This window comes from Thermobia domestica, chromosome 1 (genome assembly GCF_964235325.1).
Source record: "Thermobia domestica chromosome 1, izTheDome1.hap1.1, whole genome shotgun sequence".
Lineage (NCBI taxonomy): Eukaryota > Metazoa > Arthropoda > Insecta > Zygentoma > Lepismatidae > Thermobia > Thermobia domestica.
In genome coordinates this window covers 104,281,065-104,307,176 of record NC_137454.1, presented here as the reverse complement: position 1 = coordinate 104,307,176, position 26,112 = coordinate 104,281,065, and the positions used below count along the sequence as shown (strand labels likewise).

The window sequence follows — 26,112 nt, the reverse complement described above, 5'->3', positions numbered from 1 at the left end:
TAGCTATTGCCTCCAATAAGCCAGTAGAGTCAATTTCTTTCACAAGTGGTTTAAAAAGGTATATGGGAAGTGGGATTTAAAGGATTGGAAATGAAGAAATATATTTGAATTAGGATTAAGAATTAACATACATAAGAATTATGGTTTCACTCAGGAGCGTAATTTCAGATTTTACTTGGGGGGGGGGGGGGCAAGACCCCTTGATATAAGTAAAATTTCGCGTTTTTCACTGACTTTCTACTACTCTATTGATAAAATCTATATAAATCTCAAACTCAGAAAAGCAATTGCCCCTCCCTGCCCCCCTAATTGACGCCCCTCGTTTCACTACATCGATATTCAGTTGTACATGCCCATTAATCAAATATTTCAAAAAGAGATTAGATTTCACGAGTGTTTTCATACAAATTGTACGACAAAAACACAATTTCCGAATACAGCGAAGTTCAAAGTTTGGTATATGGTCCATTAGGTTACAATAGCTCAATATGAGCACTCCTTATGGGTCGGCAAACAACAAAACAAGAGTTCATTTCTTGCCACACACGAGGTGTCTAATTCCTAGTTATTGAATTCACAGCTTCAACAATCTCTAATTCGCAAAACGTCAGGATAAGTCTTCATATATAAACGCAGTTTTAAAAATCATGCCAGATTGTTGTTTTAGAAATTCCAAGTTCCATACTTGCTCGTTGTATTAAAAACTTCCCAGGGTTCCGTTCGAACACACTTTGGATACGCTCGACATTGTCTTCTGACATGAGTGGACGACCAGTGCTTTTATCCCTCTTCAACAATTTTTTTATACCACTTATAAATTTGCCTATAATGAGACGGATGTGGTGTCAGTGGAAAGCTCGTTACAGTTGAACAATGGAGTCATACTTGGCATTGCACAACAGAAAATGGTTTCTTTTGTGGTGGTGGTTTCATTTATTCCAATGGCAACAGCGCTCGTGGTGATCGCAGGACTTTTCCGTGTCCAGTCATGTGTTTCTGTCTTATACAGTTTGTACGAAATAAATTCTTAAAATTTGTTCTTTCTTTTCATATACCTCCGATATAAAAAATACTCTAGTTTCTTGCAGTATCAAGAAACAAGAACCCTGACAAGAATTATGTAAACTTTCGTTAAATTCCTATGTTTAGAACTAGATAATAATTGATGCACAAATAGTCTGAAGAGATGTAAAACTTTACATCTACAACAAGCACGCCTCAGCTTGCAAATTTGGCTTGTGGGAGTCAGAAAATGGGTTGATCAAGTCACTCCAGTCCCTTAAAAATTTAGTTTACTTTGATCTTCCAAATGAGATGCTTTTCGAAGAGCAGTATTCCAGCTTGAAACATTTCAAATTGAAAAAAATCTACAAGAAATTGCGGAACATCAAGAGCATTCGAAAAAGCAATAGACCCCCTATAAACTCAAAGCATTCTGACACTGATGTGTGATGTGATGTGTGTACTTATAAAAATGTATACTTCCATATAAGTAATATGTATCAATTCGCAGCAAGAAAAGATAACAGATGACCTACTAATCTGAAAGAGAAATTAAAGAAACTTTCCTTTCAGTTTAGGCAAGATAATTCAATTGAATGTATCTATTAATATCGGAAAATGAAATAAAATCTTTAAATTTTACGTCCCACAGTTATGTCGGCTAGGTTAAAGGAAACGGTGATGATGAGAAATGAAGGAAATGGTAGAATGAAGAAAGTAGGAGGAAACGGGAGAACCCCGAGAAAACCCACGCATACAGTGTTCGTCCACCACAAAGTTTACTTGGTGCGAGCTGGATCGAACCAAGGACCCCGAGCACCAGAGGTGAACGCTCTACCACTGAGCCACCGCGCTATCAGCATGAGAGTAATATTTCGCTGACACTACAGTGACACTACAGTTCTCAATTCAATTAGTAGTAATAAATGTGTCTTCATTAAATTAAAGGAAGAAACTACATCTCAAGGATGTCCATGATCAGTTCGCTTTACCTTTCATAATAAGAGTCTCCTTTCATCTCCTGTAAGTTCATTTCTTTATTCTTTATCCTTTCTGAGTCTTGAGTCCTTTCTAATTTCAATAGCGAGGAAGCAGAAGGCAAAAAAGACAACTGAGCTTGAAATTGAGGAAGTTCTTCTTTGAAACACAAATTCAATCGCATTTTTATTGACAAAAAGTGAATAAATATAAAATTTTAAAAAACGAACTCAATTTTAAGCAATTTATCCAGCGCAAAATAAAGCTTCTCACGGTAATGTACATTTATTCAGAACATTGACAACAAATAATGAAGACATCACATAGACGCACATGTGTTTATATGTGATTCTTCACATCACTGTAAGAGGTGATTCCTCACATCAAAATAAGAGAAAAAGGTCATATGAAAAAAGTGCATAGTTTTAGAGCTAGGGCTGTCCAAAATCGCGAAAACGCCAAATTTCAAGAAGCCCTATTTCGAATTCGAGAAACTGGGGATAGTAGTCCTTATTAGCGTAAAGGAAGTCATGCACACACAGTCCAAAAATGCAGATTTCATTAATGTTCAATGGGTGTACAGAATATTCCCTCAGGCTCAAATTCCCGTCAACCGAATTTTGAGATATGCTCTAACTTTATGATTGGTCCAAAGTAGGCAAATGATAAGTCTTGATAGCAGGGAACACGGAATCCTTTGGCGCGATGTCGGAAGTGTTAAGGATCGTCAGCAGCACAGTCTCTCGTACTCGGAAAAACGCATGCTGCGTTGTTTACTTTCACGATTATAAGTGAAGTAAACGTGAACTATACTGTGACGAAATACTGTACATCGCATCATCTGAACCCATGAAGCTGCCGGTTCCTAGCACTTTCGGCTTGCTTCCAAAGCATTGGATGTCCATTGTTATCAAGGCTTACCTCCTGCCTACTTTGGACCCTCCTTGAAATCAGGATACATGTGAAAACTCTATTAAGAGCATATCTGAGAATTATACCCTGTAGAGAATACAATGTACACTTATTGAAAATTGATGAAATATGCACTTTTGAATTGTGTATGCGTGGCTTCCTTTACGCTGATAAGGACCACTATCCACAGTTTCTGGAATTCGAAATAGGATCTGTTGAAATTTAATTTTTAGCGAGTTTGGACAGCCCTAGCTCTGAAATTATGCGCTTTTTCAAACATGGATGATGAATGGAAGTGACTAGTTGTGAAAGAAATTAACAGAATGAGAATGCGGAAGGAAATGGGAACTCCATGCACATGAAAGCGATAACATTTATCATTTACTCACAAGAAAGATATGTATTATAGGCGCGCGCACACACACACACACACCGAAAGAGAGAGAAAGAGAGGAGAGGATATAGAACTTCAGAAGGAAAAGCGGATACCGATTTAAGTAAAAGACTTAATAAATTTTCCCTTTTTCATTCGACCGCTAAGTAAGCGTCCCAAATTTCCTTGACATTTGATGTTCAATATAACGGAACGAAAATGGTGAATAATTGTCTTGGTTTTAAAGAAACAATACAATTACAAACCGCAATGTCTTTAAAATAGATCTAATGACCTTAATCCTTGACTGAAGCTGCAAAATCGGGATTTGCTCTCAGCACGAAGTAATTGTAGCAGCTGAACTGTGACTGCAGCTCTTTTCTCTTCCTGACACTGAGAATTCAACAGTTGCCTTGCATAGAAAACTTTGGAACGTGTCTGTGGTTTGCGCGTCAGAAACCCAACAAGAAAGAAATCGCAATGTAATGGTTATATTTCTCTAACAAACACTGGAAAGAAGTTTTGATTAGTGGCGTAGGTAGAAACTTATCAATCGGGAGACCCATATATACGTATATTATATATCAGCTAAGCATTTAAAAACTTAAAACATCTACTTTCTTCTTAGCTCCCGGTGTAAACATACGGAAACTTACATTTTCACTATTATCGCCATATTTGGTGGCCAAGCTCGGCCAGGGACTGGTTTGGCTCGGTTGGGCTGGGCTGGGCTGGACTTGTCTTCTATATGGTACTTTATTTCTCAGTAACTACAGGTCGGATCTGAACGAAAGTGGCCCATCGGCTAAGGAATAAAGATCGCTACATTTGGTGGCCGTGCTTGTTCAGAGACAGGCTAGGTTTGGTTTGTAAGTGGTACTTTATTGCTCGGTAACTATTGGAAATATCTAAACCAATTTTAGTGGGCAAGTAGCACATCACCTAAGAATAGAGATCGCTATATTTGGAGGCCGAGTTCGGCCAAGGACAGGCTCGGCTCGATTAGGCTGGGCTGGGCTCGCCTTGTTTATGATACTTTATTTCTCAGTAACTACTGGTCGAATCTGAACAAAATTTGGTGAGCAAGTATGGAATAAATCATCTATGGAATAAAGACCGCTAGATTTGGTAATATGCTCGGCCAGGGACAAATTCGGCTTCATTTGTATGTGATACTTTGTTTCTGGGTAACTACTGGCCGAATCTGAACGAAGCTTGGTAGGAAGTAGTCCATCTTCTAAGGAGTATAATTAGATCTCTACATTTGGTGGTCGAGCTCGTCAGGGACAGCCTCGACTCGGTAACAGAGCCCCCCCTAGAGAAACCAGGGATTTGAGCCCCCTAGAAAATTTTCTTCGGGCGCCCATGTGTGTATCACTTTTGGGAAAAGGCAAATAACAATAGTTACAATCTATTCATTAATATAGAGTGCATTTCGCTACAGATACAGTATAGAAATAAATAGCAATTTCTTGAATCAATTAACATTGGCAAGGAACGATATATATTTTTAGTAACACAAAAGTTTGGTTTTCGTTGATTTTTTCGAAAACTACGCATGAAAATTTACCCACAAGCACTATTATTTTGTTTGGTTCGATAAGTATTTTTCTTTTAGTTTAACGTCCTACGATGATGAACTGAAGTTAAGGGAGACCGTGATGATCAGATAGACAATAATGGCGAAACAAAAAAAAAAAAAAAAAGGTTATAGGAAACGAGATAACCCCGAGGAAACTCATGCATACGGTGTTTGTCTATTAGTTCGATGTCATCTATCCGCTGATATCTCTTATCTTTGGATAATATTTTATTTAAAAATAGAAATTAAACTTTAACAATAATTTTACGCTATATTTCATGAACCACATTACGCATTGTCATCTAACTACTGTTATAATGAAGAAGTTAATGATGGTATATTTCAGTATCAGTTTTAGCTAAATAAGTGGCATACGAAGTGCTTTTCTTCGTTTTCTCAAAATCTATACATGAGGTTTTAAACTTATGTATATCAATAGGAGCTATTGATTTCTTTTTACTAAACGGTAATAATGTTGAAGAATTTTAACATTACAAAATGCGACCAAGGGCGCCGATCCTGCCCCCCCCCCAAAGCTCATTTGGGCCCCGCATTGCATTTATGAATATACAATATTTGGCGTAATTTGAATTCAATTTGTCTTAAAATCCTCATATATGTCTTCTGCATCTGAATGCCCCCCCCCCTCGAAAGTTACAGAGAAATCGGCGCCCTTGAACGCGAGTACAACGCCAGAAGGTTCTATGCCGCGTTCACAAAACCTCTCCACTGACTTATGTCCTTAGCCAACTGGATCCAGTTTCTACTTTGTATTTCTATTTTTACGAGATCCGTCTTAATATTGTCCTTCCATCTGCGCCTAGGTCTTCCTATGGTCGTTTTCCGATTGGATTTCCAGTTAAAACTTTGAAAGTGTTCCTACTTTCTTCCATTCTAGCTACATGACCTGCCCACCTAAGCCTCTTAGACTTGATGACATTAACAATGTTACAAAACGCAACTACATTTGTTTAATTGTAATTCAACAACGAGTATATCCATCAAATTTGCCAGTAAATCGTTATTTTAATAAAAGGAAGCATTACAGTCAAAATGTAAACTTAAAAAAAAAAGAAAAAAAACGAAAATAGCCTGAAACTGAAATTTCTCACATTTTTGCTCAAATAGAAACATAAATATTTTCAGCAAATAAGGACTTTTTCGTATTTCGATTTAAATAAAATCAGATAGGAGCACAGATGAAACCCTGAATAACATAGTAAATTTAAGAATGTATATACCGTAAGTAACGCTGCTGGGAGGCAAGAGAATACAATGTTCTCAAATTTTACAATATTCTATATGAATACAAGATAGAAGTTGATTAAAGGTTTTATATGAATACGAGATAGATATTGGTGAAAGGTTCTATATGAATGCGAGACAGATGGTGAAAGGTTCTATATGAATGCGAGACAGATGTTGGTGAAAGGTTCTATCTGAATATGAGACAGATATTGGTGAAACGTTCTATTTGAATACGAGACAGGTGTTGGTGAAAGGTTATATGAGACAAATATTGGTGCTATGTGAATACGAGACAAATATTGGTGAAAGGTTCTATATGGACACGAGACAGATATTGGTGGAAGGTTCTATATGAATATGAGAGATATTAGTGAAAGGTTCTATATGAAACGAGACAGATATTAATGAAAGGGTGAAAGGTTCTATATGAATACGAGACAAATGTTGGTGAAAGGTCCTATATAAATGTGACACATATTAGTGAAAGGTTCTACAGATGTTTCAAAACAACACCGACAACGTTTGAGGTAATTCCTGACACCAAGATAAGACGAAGAGTATAGACCAACCTGGATGCACAAATGCTTCCTTTCGGAGTTATAGGCTGCCGAAAATATGAAAGACTGAAATTTAAAGGTCCATAGCTCCAATACTATGGGACCTACCGTAGTCGAGTCAAGATTATTTACAAACTAGCATGTGCTCTATCCAAATATAAATGTTTCAGAATTCTGCGGTACTTCCGAATCAATTTTTATAGAGGTAGTTGGTGAGTACTTCAAATTATATGCTCGTAACCAAACTGCCTCTGTAAAAATTGCTCCGCGAGTACCTTAGGATTCTGAAATGTGGATATTTGGATAGTGCATATATTAGTTCCTAAGTGAAGTCTTGACCCGACTGTGGTATATCCCATAGTGTTGGAGCTATGGACCTTTAAATTTCATTTTCTCATATTTTCGGCAGCCTAACTCCGAAAGGAAGCATTTGTGTACCCAGGTTGGTCTATACTTTTCGTCTTATCTTGGTGTCAGGAATCACCTCCCAAACGCTGTCGGTGTTGTTTTGAAACACCCTGTATATGAATACGAGACAGATATTGGTGAAAAGTTCTATATGAATACGAGACAGACGTTGGTTAAAGGTTTTATATGAATATGAGACAGATATTGGTGAAAGATTCTACCTAGGCATATTAATACCAGATGACTACAAACATCTCAGCGTAAAGAAGACATTACTTTTCTATTATGGTGACAATGAATCTATAATCGGTGGTTATAGTGGTCCGTAATGGCCACTCCATCATAATCCAATGTCAAGTGGGTTATGGAATAAAGAAGGAAGGTTTCTTGAAAAATTACTATAAGGTGGCATTTGTGTCATTCTTCGACTGAAAACATTTTGGAGACATAATTAGAGGTTGTCCCTGTAAATCATTTATCATAAAAGAAGACCTTATTAGAAATTATCACATCTATCACCAATCATCTTTCTGTTTAGGAGGTATTTTCCTCCAGTTCTCGTGAGGAGTTCTATGGAGGTTGAAAACGGAATAGCCGTACTTCCGAGTGGGATTTCTCCTTTTCCGAGTAACCTCACCCTCACTAAGGAGCTAAGATAAATTACGTTCTCAGGTAGTGATGTGTCCCCATAAGGGTTAATGACGACGGGAAGTGGAAATAGAATTCTGTTATGAGAAACACCACAACATCTAAGTGACAGCCAAATTTAAAAAAGAAATCTAATTCAAGATGTCAAAAAATGTCGAAAGCATGCTGAGAACGCTCGCCATAAAATTCGACTCCCAAAACAAGCAATACCTTCTTTCAGATAACGTAAAGCTTTGTTCTCTGATAAAACAAGACATCAAATCTGGCAACATTTGTGAGATTAGATTTTGACTCCACCCTTCGCTACACTTTTTTCTTCTTGTCTGTCTCTCTCTCTCTCTCAGTCACTGCATCATCATACTTCCTTTTCAGTTTCTTTTATCTCCTAGTTTCTTGCTCATTAACTTTCTTAGATATTTTATATTTTTGTGTGTATATATATGTGTGTCTGTGTACTCGTATTAATCCTGCTGTAGCATTCATTAAAAATTTAAATCAACTTCCACAAAACTGGCACAAGAAGAAAAACAAATTCACATAAATGGGACAAAAGAAGTAACATTACGAAACAACCAACCCGTGCTATATTCAGCTCATGCTCTCACCATTGTAGAGGAAAAGAAGAAAAAGATATAAAAACTTAGCTAGCTCATTTTTTGTTATATTTTTTTCCTGTTATATTCTTTTATCGTTGCAGAGCATTTCCCTGAATGGTGAATGTCGTTTTGCAACTTTGGCTCAGTCTCATGAAAATAACACTACTTCAGAGGGAAACGAATTTTAATATTTTAGCATATACGTCTGGAGTGGGCTAATAAAAACAAATGATTCGTGCTTTCTCGCTTATATGCACAAGTACTTATATGTACTAAACGAAGATAATGTTATGAATCATGTTTAAAAGCAAGGTTCTTAACAAAACGGATTAAAATTCTTTTTAAACTAAATCTTTATTTAAAACTATGTAAAAACTAATGGTATACATTGATTACTCATTTACATGAGATGTTTGACTTCCGCATTTTTTTTCTTTCAATGTTTTCCACACACACTTTCGGAAGCGGGATGAAGAAATTCCTCTTCCCGAAACTAAGAATTTGCATTACATGTCATTCTTGTCCTGGGCATTTCCTTTAGCGAGTAATATCATGAATAGAACGATCGCCTATGTCCTTCCTTCAGCCAACTAGGGTTGCCAATGAAATAAAGTTTGAGACTGTTTCGTCTCGAATCGTTTCGTAAATTTTCAATATTCTTTCATACGTATATTCCGTGGCGTATTTAAGGGGGTCTTCCGGGCTTAAACCCCTCCGAAATTTTATTTACTATTTTAAAATAAAATAAATATCTTGCAGAATATTCAATTTCCAGGAATAAAGTTAACAAATCTCCCTTCCCCCGAAACAAAATCGTAAATACCCCACTTATATATCATATTTTGATTTTGTACCCGTTTCCCCTTGGACAAAATTTTCTGAAAGGCAAGTTGCTTCATTGAAAGATCTTCAAAGGAAATATGAAAACGAAATCGGTTGGATATAAATGCAATAAAAATCTTTGTAAAGTATTGCTCCTAATAGTATTCCATACATTTTATTCTTGTCTGCCATACTATCGCTAGTTATCTATTTTCTGTAAATAAAATTAATTGTAACTTTTTTGTTTCATTATTATCAGACCAAAACGACTAAACCGCTTTTCATGGATTTAATACAAAAAACAGACTTCGGTTTTGCGGATTAATTTCATTAGTAAAGATACGAAGTACGAACGTGAAATAATACAAAGATACAAATCGAGAAATAAACATTTAGAAAGTTTTTTTTTTTTTTTAGTGTATTTTGTAGATTCTTGAATAAAGAATTAAGAAAAAGACTCGTCAAAGTTTTGTGCGGTATATTGTACTCTAACGAACAGGAGACTAGAGAAAAAGGGACAAAAAATACTAGAGGCTCTTGAAACATGGGTATGGAGAAGAATGAAGAAAATTGGCTGTGTGAACAGAACGGCAACAGAAACGCAACGAGGAAATGCTGGAAATAATAGGAGAGAGAAAAGAATAACATTGAATATGATGAGAAATATGGAGACAAATTAGTTGGGACATTATCTGAAAAGTAACAGTGTCCTGAGAAACTTGATAAATGGGTATGGTGGAAAGAAAACAGGAGGGGAAGAATGGGTACAGCTTGTGGACGTCATTTAAATAGATAACTGCTACGTCAAGTTTGCCCTGACGATCGTAGAGCATAAAAAGTTTTCTATTTGTAACAAGTGGCCTCTCAACGATCGCAGATTATTGTTTTTAACTTTTTATAGGGTCAGCAATCTTTCGATTGATTTGTCGTAGCTTTCCACCCTTTCCTATCCTGAACCAGATGTTTTCTTTCTTACAACTTGTATTATTCAATTGCCGCCATCCTCTTAGTACTTTTCTTAGCAGCGTGATCCTCCTGTCTTATAATGTGTTCAATCGAACTAGTTTTTCTTTTCAAAATAGTTCGCATAGTCCTTTTTTCTTCTAGTATTTCTTTTACTCTTTCGTTTGATACCCACCTAAGTTTTCAGCAACCTTCTGCAGCACCACATTCCGAAAGCTTCTGTTGTTTTTCCTCTTCCTCGAAATGCATGACTCTCATTCATACAACGCCGCAATACGTACAGTCGTGTCCAAATGATTGTCGCATATCTATAACTGTCTTCTTGTAAGAATATAATTTGATAATGATTTAGCAGGGTACTTTTCATACTGATACTATGTGTACAATCGAGAAATGTATGGTTGTAGTAAATTTCATAGAAAAAGAATTATAAATACGAAAATTAGAATGAGTACAGCAAAATGTTGCTAAATGGACAAGAAAGTTTTAATTTCGTTTTACTGTTCTTATTTACTGCTCTTTTGACATGAAATTTGCCACATACATGTCTCTGCCGATTGTACACATACTAACATTATAGAGAAATACCGGGCGAATTCATTATCAAATTATATTCCTACAACAACATATTTATAGACATGCGACAATAGTTTTGGGCATGAGTGTACATATATATTTCCTTCAGCCTTGCCTTCAGTTTTATGTCGAAGTTTCCGGTTAGAAGTTTAAGTTTTGCTTCGAATGCTTTTTTCCACTAAGCTATTTTGGATTTTACACCTTGTTTGCACCTATTGTTGCTTGTCAATTTTAGGGCATAAATTAGAAGAATTTCTTCACCGCTTCTACTAGGTGATCTCCTATTTTGATCTTCAATTTTCTTGTTGCTTCTTTCCTTGCGCATCTAGTTACTTTTGTTCTGATCTTGTTGATTTTATGTTCAATTTGCTGCTGTGCACTTATTACATTTAGACTTGCTTCTAGTTCTCTCACTGTTTGCCAACAATGTCATATTGTTAGCAAATCTTAGCAAGTGTATATTATTATTATTATTATTATTATTATTATTATTATTATTATTATTATTATTATTATTATTATTATTATTATTATTATTATTATTATTATTAATCAGAATACTTTTTTAAAGTAGGAAGTCCCAAAGAGAAATATACACGAACAGAATACATCTAGCCTCTATCGTCTCTTAACCTACTTCGAATACGATACAATGATTGAGACCTCCTTATGTCAATGCGTCAACTTAAAATGATTAAATTGTTCGATAACTCTTCGAACATGGCTAGACTTTCGAAGCATTGTTGGCAACTAACAATTGTAGCTGGTGAAATGAATGAATGAGTAAACAGAATATTCTGTTAATATATCTGTTCTTGGAAAATGAAACCAAGGGAAGAAAAATCAATGAAATTTTATCTTTCTGTCACGAATGTCTGTGACATGAATCTATTCTCTCCCAGTGACATTCTAGAGTTTCAGAATTAGGCCAAAAACAAGAGAGAGAGAGAGAGAGAGAGAGAGAGAGGAAGAAGAAGTAAAGTGTTAGCAAGTAGTGTAGTACTAATTCACATTCTCACGCATGTGTAATAACCAAAATTTTGTTTGTAAGAAGCCCCAATAAATGTTTTCTCTTCCTTTTTTTTAAGCTGATGATTGTCAATGCATGATTAGTTGTTGCTTATTGAAGGTAAAGGGGTTGCTCCCTTCCTGGGGTATGCATTTCAATTACCATTACATTCAGAAACTATTTTATGTGTTTGTTAATATTAGCAAGAATAATGATTATCAAAATCAACTAGTGCCAGTCATATTAGTATTTTATTTGTGAGTTCCTTACAAAAGAAAAATTCTGTAAAGAAAATGCACAAATCGCAAGGAAAATTCGCAAAACAGTTGCAATGATTAAAGAAAAACTGATATTACAACATAGTAGGGTGGGTGCGCCATATATGGAATACGTTCCTAATATGAAATACCAGACTATTTAGTCTACTATGTGTTGCTACCGAGAAGACTTTACTTAAACTTGCAGACAGTGACGCCCTCAGTCTGTGCATGAATGGTTTGCTGCCGAACAATAACATAACATTTTCTTTTGCTGCAGAATATTATTTTGAAGAACTTGACTTTTTCTGGCGTATATTTCCAGGCTGCTGAATGTACGCAAAGAATCATATATTATTGTTGAGTTTGTGGTATTTCTATTACATATATAGTGCCCCATAAGGGCATAAAGATTCAGAACACAGAGAATCACGTAAGCGTGTGTAGGAAGAGAATTATTCAAAATGGCGATTTTCCTAATATGGAATACTAGCAGGATCCTAATATGGAATATTCCTAAGTAGGTCCATACGTATGTGAACTAGAAATGAAGAAGAATAACTGAAATGTAAGTTATATTAGACCTGACATATTATTTTAGACCGAGCGTCAGCGAACGTCTCCTAGTCAAAACGTTTGGCATTTGTATTGTCTGTCTGTGTGGGTATCTGACTGTGTGTCTCGTGATAACTCCTGAACACGTGAGCCGATTCGAATGAAGGTTTCACAGGTTGTTTATTAGTTCAAATATCAAAACTGCCGTGTCGTCTATAGTGCAAAGTGAAGAGAACAGCATGACAGTACCGATTGAAGTAGTGAGTCTGCTACCAATTACAGCCACAGCATCGCAACCACGTGGTCAAAAGCTAGATGAGGTGAAAGTAGTTACTAGAACTCCTCACGAAAACGATTAAGAATCTGCCTCTACTTCCTCACAATGGGCTTTTACCTCATCATTGCAAGTAGTTAAAAAAACGTTTAGTTTTTCAAGCCCCACCCAAGGAAATTCAATCGTAATAGCGAAAGAAAAGGACATCACACGACTGCAAATTACAAAGTTAATCCGACGAGTCAATGAGTGACTTGAACGAAGATTGTGACGGTTTAAGTGACCCTACTGATGACCACGATGATGAGAAATGTGGACAGTGTGATAAATTGTGGTCGCTCAGTGCAGGGGAGGTGGATTGGTTAAAATGCCCAGTTTGTAAAACATGGTCCTACGAAAAATGTCACATGAAAGGTGGAGAAAAATATGTTTGTGACCATTGTTTTGCAAAGTACATCTGGAATCAAAATTTGGACACCTAAAGGCACACTAATCCAGTATGTTTGAACTTTTTTCTTTTATATAGGGTAGTTTTACACTTTATTTGTCGCACATAGTTTGCTTACCCGAATATTTCATTTTGTTATTTTTATTATTAGTTGTATCTAGTAAGCATGCTTACTCCAAGGTAAAAGATATTATAGCTATTCCAAAAGTTAAAATAAGTAGCTATTACAGCCTATTACAGCAATTTACAAACATAGGCCTAATAATGAATAAGTCCAGTCAAGTTCGATAATTATCTTTGTACTACATAAAATTCTGGTATTTCTACTTTTTTTGTTTTAATTATCTTAAGAATGTTATGTAACTTTTGTTTACTTGTCTTATAGGCCTACCAAATATAATAAGTAGGCCACAATGCTTACAATGCGACATTGGGATAATTCGAGCATGAGCACGATCCCTGCAAAGACCGCCCTTCCTAAGTGACATTTTTCCTGGTTTTCCTGTCCCATCAGGCGTATGCCTGGATGGTACTTTTTTTGAGGCCACTGCCAAGTTCTTTCCAATTCGTAGACTTATCTTAAGGGCCGATGTGATCTCGGAGTTGGAGGCTCGAACTCTTCCTTTGCTAATTTCTTTATAATGAATAAATTTATTCCTTAAATAAACAAATAAATGCGTTACCTATGCTCGAATTATCCTAATGTCGCATTGTAGGCAGACGCGCATATTTTGTTCTAGTATTCCATTTTAGGAACAAGTAGTGTTCCATATTAGGAGCCGGGTGTGCCTAATATGGGAAATTGAGTTTCTTTCAATTTTGTAATACTGTAAAAATTCAATAATGTAGAATAAACTTTCATACTCGTATTTTGTTTTGCAAAGGTACCGCAAGTATTATGATGTATAATATTATTATTCTGGAGTATGCATTTCTAAGAAATGAAGAAGAAACAAAAAGTATTCCATATTCGGTGCCTTTACCCTACTAATATGTCATACAGAATGATTATTAAAATAATAATAATAATAATAATAATAATAATAATAATAATAATAATAATAATACAAATAACGGTGTTCAGAGTTACTGTGCGGTTAAGAAAAGCTGACGTCTGAGATATAGCTGCAAGTGTTGTAAACTAAACGAAGGGGAGGGTTGTATGCCAATTAGTTCAGTATTCTTTTACGGTGCTTCTAGGCAACCAAGTCCATTAATTGTGCTGTTGTCAGTAGTTGAATGTTGAATCTTCTGTCAAATATTCCAAGTATTGTTATTTCTGTTATTTGGAAATCACGTTACAAACCATCCTGTCATATTACTACGATTACACAATTGCCTTGTTAAACATTTTAAGCTTGAAAATATTTGAACTCCCTTTAGGATGTGTATTTCAATGAAAGTATCATAACAGAAATCCGTGGGATATTGTTTCGGAATAAATTTTGACTCCCTACCTCTTTTAGGATATGCTCTTTAATCAAACCTTGCTCTCAATACGTAGGATTTAATAATAATAATAAAAAAAACTAGGTCTTTATTTTAAAAATCCTAGCTCGAGGTGAGTACCAAGTTAAAATTCGTTTCAAACTGTTCAGCCATTTTCCCGTGAGCCGATCAAAAACCACATTCAACGTCGTTTTCAGTGTGGAGAAAAATATTATAGAAAATGTTTCCATTTCCCTTACAAGAGTGCAACCACAACACTGTCGTGTTAGTATTGTTGCTTATCTCCCTGTGTATTATGCTTAAAACTATTTTTTTTTTGTACAAAAAAATTTTGCTCCTCCCTCCCTAGGATGCTAGAAGAGTCTTACCCTCACAGTACTTTTTCCAGATGGTAATCATATGTATACCAAGCTCAGCTGAAATTGTTCCAGAGTTATGGTAGATCATACATGCACACATCCATATTTATACATATGGATTTTATAAGGTCTCCAAACCAATTAGCCAAATTAGTGTAGCTCGCCTTTGTGCCAAGTCCTCGAGTATTTTTTTTTTAAATCAAAGCATTGTCTTTTGCCTAGTGTATGCCCTATAAATGTCATACATTATGTATAATAACCTATATTTTTACACTTGTTTCCATCTCTATTGAAATATATTCTGTAAACTTTTGTATCCTTTCGCAGAGTCTGCTGTAAATTTGTTTCCGTCATCACATATGTACTAAAATGCTGTAAATATATTCCCTTCTTCGGATGTTCTATGATTTTAATTTATTCTTCATACATTTCCTGTCAAGGTGTTGCTATTTTTGTTGTATTTTTTTCTTTTACGTGTGTTCTGTAAATTTCTTTCCACCTTCGCGCATGTATTGCAAATTTCTTTCTCCTTTCACGATTCTTCTGTAGTTTCTTTTATCCTTCAACATATGCTGTAAACTTGCTTCCTCCTTCGCGGCTATGCCATAAATTTCTTTGCGTTGCGAGAAGTAAATTTCATGTACGTACTTCCTCTTTCCTTCGCTATGTGTTATAGTATTTCCATTTTATGCGTGAGCTGAAAATTTATCTCCATCTTTGGGCAAACGATGTAAACTTGCGTATTTCCTTCGCGCGTATTCTGTAAATTTATTTTCGCCTTCGAATATTTGTTACTTAGTTTTTATCCCTTCGTTTGTGTTATAATTTTGTTTTCCATCTCATACATGCAGGATCGTAACTTGTGCGGGGGGCAACTGTCTTCCCGTTTAAGCTCAATGTTCGAAGGGGGCCCCACTTCAAGATAAAAGTTTCGTTTTCCATATGATACAATCCACACATAAATATATAAAACAAGCATGGAATAGGTTCACCACATCCGAAAAATATTTTAATAAAACAAAAATATTATATCTGGGCCTATTTCAGTACAATACTGTGCTTGCTATTAGGCCCTTCAGAAATTAATATACATTTCTTAAGGCTTTTAGTTGTGTCAAATATTGTCCCCTCGATTTAATATGTAAAGCATGGAATAGATCCGTACACTATTCCCAAAACAACTAAAAATTAATTAAAGTGCTGCTGCTACCCTCATCATCCGAACAAAACATATTTCCTTAAGATAAAGCATAAATGTAATCTGAAGTCCCATTCCGTAGCAGTTTGCGTCAACGAAACGCAAAATTTGCATTGGAATTTGCGATAATTGGCATTGCAGTTATAACTACTCAGGGCCGTACCGTGGAAAATCAGCGCCCGGGGCGAGAGTATACGACGGCGCCCCCATACATATATTCCAAGCAATTTTTCCTATCTTTATTCATTTTTTCTCCCGAATTTTTCGCCACCCTTACTTCGGCGCCCGGGGTCGTCGCCCCGCTCGCCCCACCCCCCTACGGCACGGCCTTGTAACTACTTATTGCAAATCACATATTTAGCGAAAATCGCTATGGAATGAGACCCTACTTCAGTAAAACGCCAAGTGGGGCTCCTAGGAGTAATAAAAAATGTCTTAAGGACTTAAACTCTAGGGTTGCTTAAATTTCATATTTTATATTTTATATTTTCCTACGAAGCCTCAAATATAAATGCTTGCTCTCCCAGAAATGGCATCAAAGTATGGTGTTGCCTACTTGTGCTGTAAATTTGTCTCTCTTTTCTCGTGTATAACATAATAAAGTTGTTCACTATGGTGCACTAATGATAAACAGCCTAAAATGTTATTGTAGTAATTAAATGGCAGTAGTTATTTCTTTAAAGAAAGAAACCATCAACTTATAATAAACTCTGGACACGAGAAAACATTGTATTAGCCAAAATTCTAAGTTATTTAATGAAAAAAACATTGCAGTTTGTTCTCATATCTAATTTTGTTCACTACATAACAAATCAGTGTTTCTTGTTGAAGATGGAAGTCCAAATAAATGGCTTTTGTTTGTCATTTCGACTAAATTAACTATACATCAAATTTATACCTGAAATATTCATATCGAAGAAAAACTGACAATTTGATGAGCTGAAAATTAGTAAAATGCAAGATTCCAAGGTTAGTTACTTAAGCAAAGCTGAAGAAATATGACTAATGTTTATTAAAGCCAAAGAAAACTTTATAATAATACAAAGAAACTACTAAGATATATACAAACTCCAGAAAAATAATTTTAAAAAATTAACAAACTAAAATTATTAATATATTATAATTAGAAATGTCTGCATTCTATATTAACATAAATTAATATAAAAGTAATATTCTGTGAGTGTTCTTCTTTCTGATACCTAAAATATATATTTTTTTAATTAGTGGAATGTTTTTTTTTTTAAATAAGCTCATAATTACAATAAGCTGAAGTCTTTCAAGTCAAAAATAAGTTTGTATCTTATATATAGAACCACTAAAAGTTCATCCTCTCCCTTTTGATGTGCTTTGGTTAAAGGCCGAGGAATAAATTATGGAATTTGAGTACTGTTTGGTGCTATATAAAGAATTGTGTTATTCCTAACTCAAGAAAAATGGATCCATGTTGGTCAATTTATTCCAAAATAATAAAGTAAGGTATACCTTCTGCTGTGGATTATACATATTATATGCAGGGTTTATTGTATTGAAAAGCTACCATCACCATATAGTTTTAAAAAAATCATGTTAAATTCCATTGGAGAAGTTGGCTTGGGAAGAAAATAATGAAAACTGTTGTTTATTGTTATACTGTAGGTGTTTACAACAGGTATTTGTAAAAAGAGATCAGAAACAGTATATTATACCTAACTCTAGAAAGAAAACATATGTCAGATTTAACGATTTCAACAAGAACATGTTCGCAATACTTATTCCACCTTATGCAGAGTCGTTTTGATGTATGATTAGCTTCATACTAAAGCCCTGACTACTGCAGGAAACATGTTAGTTGAACCCTTTAGTGTGGCACTAATCACGCGTCAGAAAGACTCTGCATAGGGCCCATTGAGTTCTTACATTATAATTTTCTGTTGTTCGATGATCCATTACGATTCGGGAACCAAAATACGTTAAAGACTAACTGTATCGGGCCGCACAAACGCTTTGCTGTGTCGAAATCGAGAAGTATTAACATTTTTAAAAAATCAGCAAATAATAATAATATTTGGAATAATTACTATAGGAATAAAATATTAGCTGTACTTATGATGACATTTATGACTGCTAAATAACAATCTCTACAGAAGCTGCACACGCAGCTAAATCCTTGCCAGCCACTGGCTTGCATCGTTGCAGAAAAAAATTCACCATTTGATTCTACCCCACGTCATTATGGGAACATTTACACAAGTTACGTTCACGTTTGCCTAAAGTCTAAAATCGCCACGTTAAGAACTGATGAAGAAGTTGCCTCATTTATCTGGTGGCGTCTAAAACTTTGAATTCACAGTCTATACTCGCAGTAGACATAAATAGAAAATTGAATTAATTAATTAAATTTGCTTGATATTCTTATTCAGCACAAAGGTTACGAAAGGTCTATTATTAACGTGTCCTCGATACAACACCGGATATGAAACTGGTGCAGCTGTAAAGTGCGCAAACCATACGGATGAGTTTAGGCCCAATTGCTAAAATTTCTAAATGAAGTACCGAAAGTACAGCTAACAGTAGTTATTTGGCAATTCCAAATGTACAGATTTAGGATGTTGGCAGAATTTCAGCTCTGGACTTGTGCTTAAAAGGTGTTCTTTGAAGTATTTTTTCCTTCTTATTCCTTTACTCAAATTTGCCTTACTATTAGACAAAACTGTAATTTTCTCAAAAACAGTTCAAACAATTGTTCATAAGCATGGCTAATTATTGAATCAGTATGTCATTAATGCCTTACAGTGTGTAATAATTTATACCTCTCGGAAATGTCTAGAAGAAGTAATTTACTGAGCATATACAACACAAAATGCGCTTAATACTTCTGCAAGGACTTTAGACCATGCGTCTTGTTGATAAGCTTTTGGTGGAGTTTTACTTTTTTTTTTTTTTTTTTTTTTTTTTTTTTTTTTTTTGGAGACAGTATATCACTAGTCACAATAACGTTATATTGAACGAAAGAAAGAAAAACTGAAGTAAATCACAATGTGACAAAATCGTGTTATTTTCCTTGCATACAGTTTATACAGAAAACTAATTTGTAAAAACATGGTCTTTAACTTTGACTTCCTTTGTTTAATACGAACATTTATTTGTTTAACAAAATTCCAAAAACCCATTACACTGAAAACATTAACAATGAAATATCTAAGAGGATTTTAGGAACGAAAGAGCCCGGGCTTAAAGAGTATAAAAGCAACACATTCCTGATGAGACGAAGTATTAAAAAAATGGCAAAAAAAAATTTAGTACGGATGGTCGGTCACGAGTTCCAAACCTGGAATTCACAACGCCACTAACCATTCTTATACACTCGGGAAATTTATGATACGAATTATGTTATTTTTTTTTATCCCTCTCTGTTGTCCTCATTATCTTATTCTTAATGCTTTAGATCCTTCAGTTTCGATGAAAATTTTAACATTTGCAAAAAACAGTCTATTACAATTCTCGGGTATACTTTTCGACGCCCGAAGGTAACAAGCTGAGTTTGATTCGAAAATGGGTTAGTTTTCCATGTCAAGGGGACTAAATGAATCACTTGTTAACGGTGCTGAGTAAGTATACAATGTTTTTTTTTTTTTTTTTTTACCCCCATTGGTTTATACGGGAAAATTACGGTATTTTACCGTTTTCCTTGAAATGTACTGGAATTTAAACGGTTTTATTTTACTGAGGCTATGAGAAGAACTACCTCTTTATTTACATTTTACTGAATAAAATTGTATTTGAAGTAATTTTCAAATTTGTCTCATAAGGGTTGTGTTTTCTTCGCTTTTATATATATTGTGGCTATAGCTTGAGTACCAGAAACTAATCTTTCACATAGAAATGAAAATTAAATTTAAAAAGAAGCTAATGCATGCTGCGAATGAATAATGTGGAGAGAATTAGTACAATAATTAAGAAAAGGAAGGCCAAATCAGAGAACTGCAACAACTTGCGTGATAAAATGTTGTCCATCATCACAAGCTCACATTCTCTGAAATCGAATCAATGAACTCATGTATCGGAGATGAGCGTTATTATATCAGGGAATTATTCTTGTACAAAGAGAAAGTTCAAGCTAACGAAGTCGCTTCCGTGCCCTATATTTTAACACCGTGTTTACAAATGGGACTTTTCCGTTTTCACTTACAGCTATTGCAAATACAGAAAGACAGACTTCTATATAATTCATCAACTACAGTAAACAGCCCGTCTCGCCAGTTTCATAAACTTGATTAATGATGGACGGCTGGTGAAGGGGACAAATATTGATTTCGCGCCACTAAATCAATTTTGTCGCAACATCTCGATAATTTAATTTTGATCAGCAACGTGAATCATTAATTCACACACTCTCCCTTCCCATAAATAACAAAATCGTCGCTAAAGAACATGTGTTTCTCAGTTGTAAATGTGATGACAAAAAGTATGCACATCACACTTTCCTCGCAAATCTTGATTAATTGCTCACTCAATTGAAGGTTCTAAGTTCGTTTACTTAACGACGTTGAATACATTGAATACATGCCATCTATGTTTCTCTTTTAGCCCATTGACTTATATGGAGAAATATATTTTTGCATTTTTGAAAAGATCAAGAATTTTGGTTGTTTGATTTTGTTGATTTTCGCTTCAAATCTATTTGAATGTCCCACATTACGTCAAATTAAATTTTGTTACATAATTTTAATAATGTAGATAAACCTATCTTCAAGATTGGTTGCTATTTGTGGACTTGAAGCGTAAACAATGGATGTAATTGGAAAATTCTCAAATTAATGTTGGTTGCTTCTTATTTCTGTTTTCATCACAATCTCTGAAAATTTTTGTGAATTTTTGTTTCCCCATAGATGTTGTTTAATACATGAGCGCCATCTTTCTTCTTCTTTTTAGCCCATTGACTTGTTTGTGGAATTATATTTATGCATTCTTTTAACAGGAAACAGGAGTTCTAATTATTTGATTTTACTTATTTCCGCTTCAAATCTGTTTAAATATGTCTCTCACTTTGTGAAAATTAAATTTTGTTACGTATGAACTTAATATTTAACAATGACATTTAATATAAGTATATAACATACTCAATATCGAAATGGAAAGAAGAATTAACTCTATTTGAAGGAGAAGCTCATTAAATTCACTTCACTTCAATTTCAAAGAAAACAGAAAAATAATTTCCCATATAAATCAATGGACTTAAAAAATAAAGATGAAGTAGGTACTCGGCCCCGTCAATGTAGTTAAACAGAACTACAGAGCATAAAACAACTGGAGCACAGTGGATCGTTGCCCCCTTTCTTTCTTATGATTTGAGCGAACATAGAAAACTTGAAGTTACGAGTGTTAGTGTGAAGGGATAGATTGAATTTTGAGTTTGAGTGAAGAAATAGGTTGAATTTTGAGTTTGAGTTTTTGTGTTTTCAGTCCTTATGCAACACCGAGGTTATGAGAAACGGGACCTACTATTATGTGAACTTCGAACCACAACCGGGACTCGAATCCAATTAAGGTACGCGGATCATCATAAAAGATAGCCCTCATAGTACAGACCATTTCCCACCACACTGTCTCGCCTCCAAGGGATAGAGTGGGAATTAGGATTGAAGATACTGCCTACATAAACTGAGAAATTATGGACTCGTTACACAGATATTTATTTGCATTTGTCAATTAATGTTCCTCCTATATATGTAAGCCATTCTAGCTTCTTTTGATGACAAAAATCCACATCCTGGACAGATATCTCATTTGGCAAGCGGACAAAAGGTTCTGGTTATAGAGTATATTCAATTTGTGAAAATACAGTCAAATACAGTTGTACCACGATAACTCTTTTCTTTCTTTCTTTTTTTTTTTTACATTTCCTTGAACTCTCCATAACATTCAATGTTAAATATATATATATATATATATATATATATATATATATATATATATATATATATATATATATATATATATATATATATATATAAGTCGAATGTTTAAAAATTACAACCTTGGTAAGTCTAATTTTAAAGGTTTCATAATCATATTCAAATCTCAGTAACTCGAATTTTCGTATCTGCGAACCTCTACAAGGCAAAGTTTAACTCCAGAATTCGAATTTATCTTAATGTGACCTCGGTAACTAGAAGCTCGCTCTATACTTATACATATTGTCATTGTTGCTAATGTGTACTACGTCTCATGTTTTCATGTGTTTTCCTCATGTCTAGACATGAAAGCTCCGCCTCCAAAGCAATAAATGTACGTACATTTTATTTTCATTAGTCATCTTATTTAATTTAAGGAACTTTCACAACTTCGAGTTATAGAGGTTGAACGTATAAAACTTCGAGTTATAGAAGTTGAATGAATAAAACTTCGAGTTATAGAGGTTGAATGAATAAAACTTTGAATGAATAAAACTTCGAGTTATAGAGGTTGAATGAATAAAACTTCGAGTTATAGAGGTTGAATGAATAAGCCTTCGAGTTATAGAGGTTGAATAAATAAAACTTCGAGTTATAGAGGTTGAACGAATAAAATTTCGAGTTATAGAGATTGTATAGTTACTTTTAATGAGGAACGCGGAACCTCGGTATCTCGAATTTTTGTTGTGGTTACCTTGATAACTCGAACTATGATTACTTGCAAAACTCTATAACTTGAACTTTGTCTATTTGTTTCTGCTTCGAGTTATCGATGTCCCTCTGTATCTTATGTCATTTATCTCTGTTGTCTAGCTACATCCATTATGAAGTCATTTTGCATTGAAAACTTCATCAATGGAAAGGAGGAAGCTAGAAGAACAGAAACCATATATTTAGAAGGTACCATCTGGGTATTTTCCCGGTATGTTTAAATTCTTACTCAAAGAATAAAATTGTCACGGTGGTAAGTTAATAATACACCAGAATAAAATTGTGAGAGACTTAGTTTAAGTCACATGATACGCTCTTTAAGTCAGACATGGGCAATTTCTAGTAGTTAAATCCATTTCCCGAAATCATTAAATCTAATACAAATGTAATGTAAATCTAATTCATTCCAATTATAAAAATAATAAAAATGTTCAACTAATCACAAACAACGTATATCTTTATCATGGAAAACAGATCAAGGAGAAAGAACGATAATTAATCTCCTATAGAATGTAGAGTATATTATTTTATACGAACGTTTGCGAATCAGTAGCAAAGCCCTCCCTCATCTCTAGTGCGAGGGGCTCTTGTTCGATTCAGACCATGCGAGTTTATGGTGGACAAAATTGCGTTCCTCCGTTTTCTCGAGGTTCTCCCACATTTTCATTCTACAAAATTTCTCATAATAATTCACTTTTATTGTTCATCCGGAACTGTACATATTCAATATTGTAGAAATTATTATAGCAACAAACAAACTTAACAATCCCTGGTTTCCGTTCATGAGAAACTCTAGAATTCTTAGAAACAATTAACGATTATAAATCAAAAAGACCATTACGATAGCCTACATGAATCTGGAAGGATTTACCAAAAAAAAAAAAATAAAATAAAACTATTATGCTATGGGTAACATTCCTTCAAATTATACGAAAGAAATTTCTACGTAATATTTAAGCAGTTCTAAAGAAAAGATTTTCTTTTTCTAAGACAACGTTAACATTTCTAAAAACGAAAAACCGTAACACGCAAAGGCTGTCAGATTTGATTAATTCGTCATGCTCGCTGCTTGCATTAACATCGGGAGAAAACTAAAAAAAATGCTTCTCTCCGTTCAGTTTTAAACCTCAATGAAAAATTGATATGAAATCTTCAGTGTAACGTCTCACGCATACATATGCTGTTTAGACTAAAGGAGACAATGAAAGGGAATAACTATGGGGAAATTGGTCAAATAAGAATATGAAAAGAAAGTAAAGAACTCCGAGAAAACGGAGAGACACAATGTTTTCTACACAAACTCATACGACATGAGATTGAACAGGAACACTTCGAATTAGAGGTGAGCTCTTTACCATGTGGTTTTTCTATCAGATACACGTACTTCCGTTTTCTACCGAATTATCCAAACAGAAGGTTCAAAAGTCCGATTTACTCACGATTTTTACAATTCTTTTCAATAGTTTTCAAGGAGAATGAGCTTTTGTTCGAGTTATCCAAGTTCGGAATAACGGAAGTCCGTTGTGTATATAGTCTCAGAAGAATATTAGTATGGTAAGTGTAAGTGTATATTTCTTGGAAAGAGAGCTAAAATGCAGAACCCCCCTGTACACATATAATGCCATTCTTTAGAATACATGAAAGGTCATTTTTTCTTAATTACAGCATGCAGCATAATACCATAATAGAAAAAAGGTCGGACAGTCTGCATGCTAGGGTTAATATATATTTTCTGCTTACAATTTTTCATACAAGATGGGAGATGTAATGAAATAAGAATTTGAGCTAAAAAGTACTCTCCGTTAATTCAAACACAAACGTGCAAGGAAAATGGAAAAATTTAAAGGAAATAGCAGAAGGTGAAACGAAAATGCAGAAAAAACTTAACGGTAATGCGTTTCGGAAATTTTAGTTGACTGTACCTATAGCTTCTACTTCGCATAACTTAAATAAGTATGTGTATATGGCACTTACGTCATATCTTTGTTTTGGTATAAAAAATGTCTACATCATATTTTCAGCTAGAGAAACACTTTTCTACGGACTTCAAATACTTGAAATGCCTAATATGGGTTATGTCTTTAATGTTAAATGAATTGTCAGTTGGGAGTGTGTTGTACCGTACACATGGCACGATAGTTAAAATTTTTTCTTCACATATTACTATCTTTCTTTACTGCTATACGATGTTAACATGTTTTAAGATTCATGAAACTTTGGGAATAGCATGGAAATAACTTGCTCTTGCTCGAATTTTAAAGATATCTACAAATGCATGTTTGCATTTAATGCTTCAACATAAAATGTAATTTCCACTTATCGATCAACCACTCTTACATAATAGCAGGTCCCGTCCTTCATAACCACCGTGTATAAAGACTTTTTTCTGTCTCTGAATATTACTATTTTAGATTTATAAACAACTCATTGGCCGCATCATAATTTGGGCGCTTTCTTTCTGATTTTCCATATTTTACATACTAACTAACTTTGTGGCCTATGGAACCCGAAAGTTAAATGCCGCGTTCACAAAAGCTCTCCATTGACTTCTATCCTTAGCCAACTGGATCCAGTTCCTATTTTGTACTCCTACATCTGCTAGATCCATCTTAATATTATCCTCTTATCTGTTCCTAGATTTTCCGATTGAACATCCAGTTAAGACTTTTAAAGCGTTCCTACTTTCTTCCATTCTCGCTATATGACCTGCCTACCTGAGCCTCCTAGACTTGATGACTCTAAACAAAGTTTGGTGAACTGTATAAATTATGCAGTTTCTCGTTATGAAGTTTCCGACATTTCCCATTTCCGTTCTTCTTGGGTCCGAATATTCGTCTGAAGATTTTTCTTTAGTCTGCGTTCTTTCCTCAGAGTAAGTGACCATGTTTCGCAGCCATACAGCACAACAGGCATGATTATCGTTTTATATATCTCGACAAAATTCGCGACGACAAAAGATTTTAAACTAACTTAATAATAAGAATTCTGTGCTTTCTCAATCTCGAACGAGAAGTGACCTAGTTAGCGCATATTTCTAATTGCAATTAAATAATAAACCATAACAACAACTTCCATGTAGATACAAATGCTTAATAATGTAGTTCAAGATGAGGTTAAGACTTTTGGAATTCCTTTTGTTTCTAGAAAAAAAATAAAGAAAATAAATCATGCTTCATAACAGCAGGGGCGGATCCAGAGATCGGGGCGATCGCCCCCCCCACAACAGGAAACTTTCTTATTTTATATATAAATAA

At 34.6% G+C, this 26,112-nt stretch overlaps 1 protein-coding gene across 4 annotated transcripts in view; it reads right to left on the bottom strand.

Moving 5' to 3' along the window:
* Window positions 1–26,112, bottom strand: part of spir (spire type actin nucleation factor) — a 521,502-nt gene that overhangs the window by 33,040 nt on the left and 462,350 nt on the right. The window lies entirely within an intron of this gene.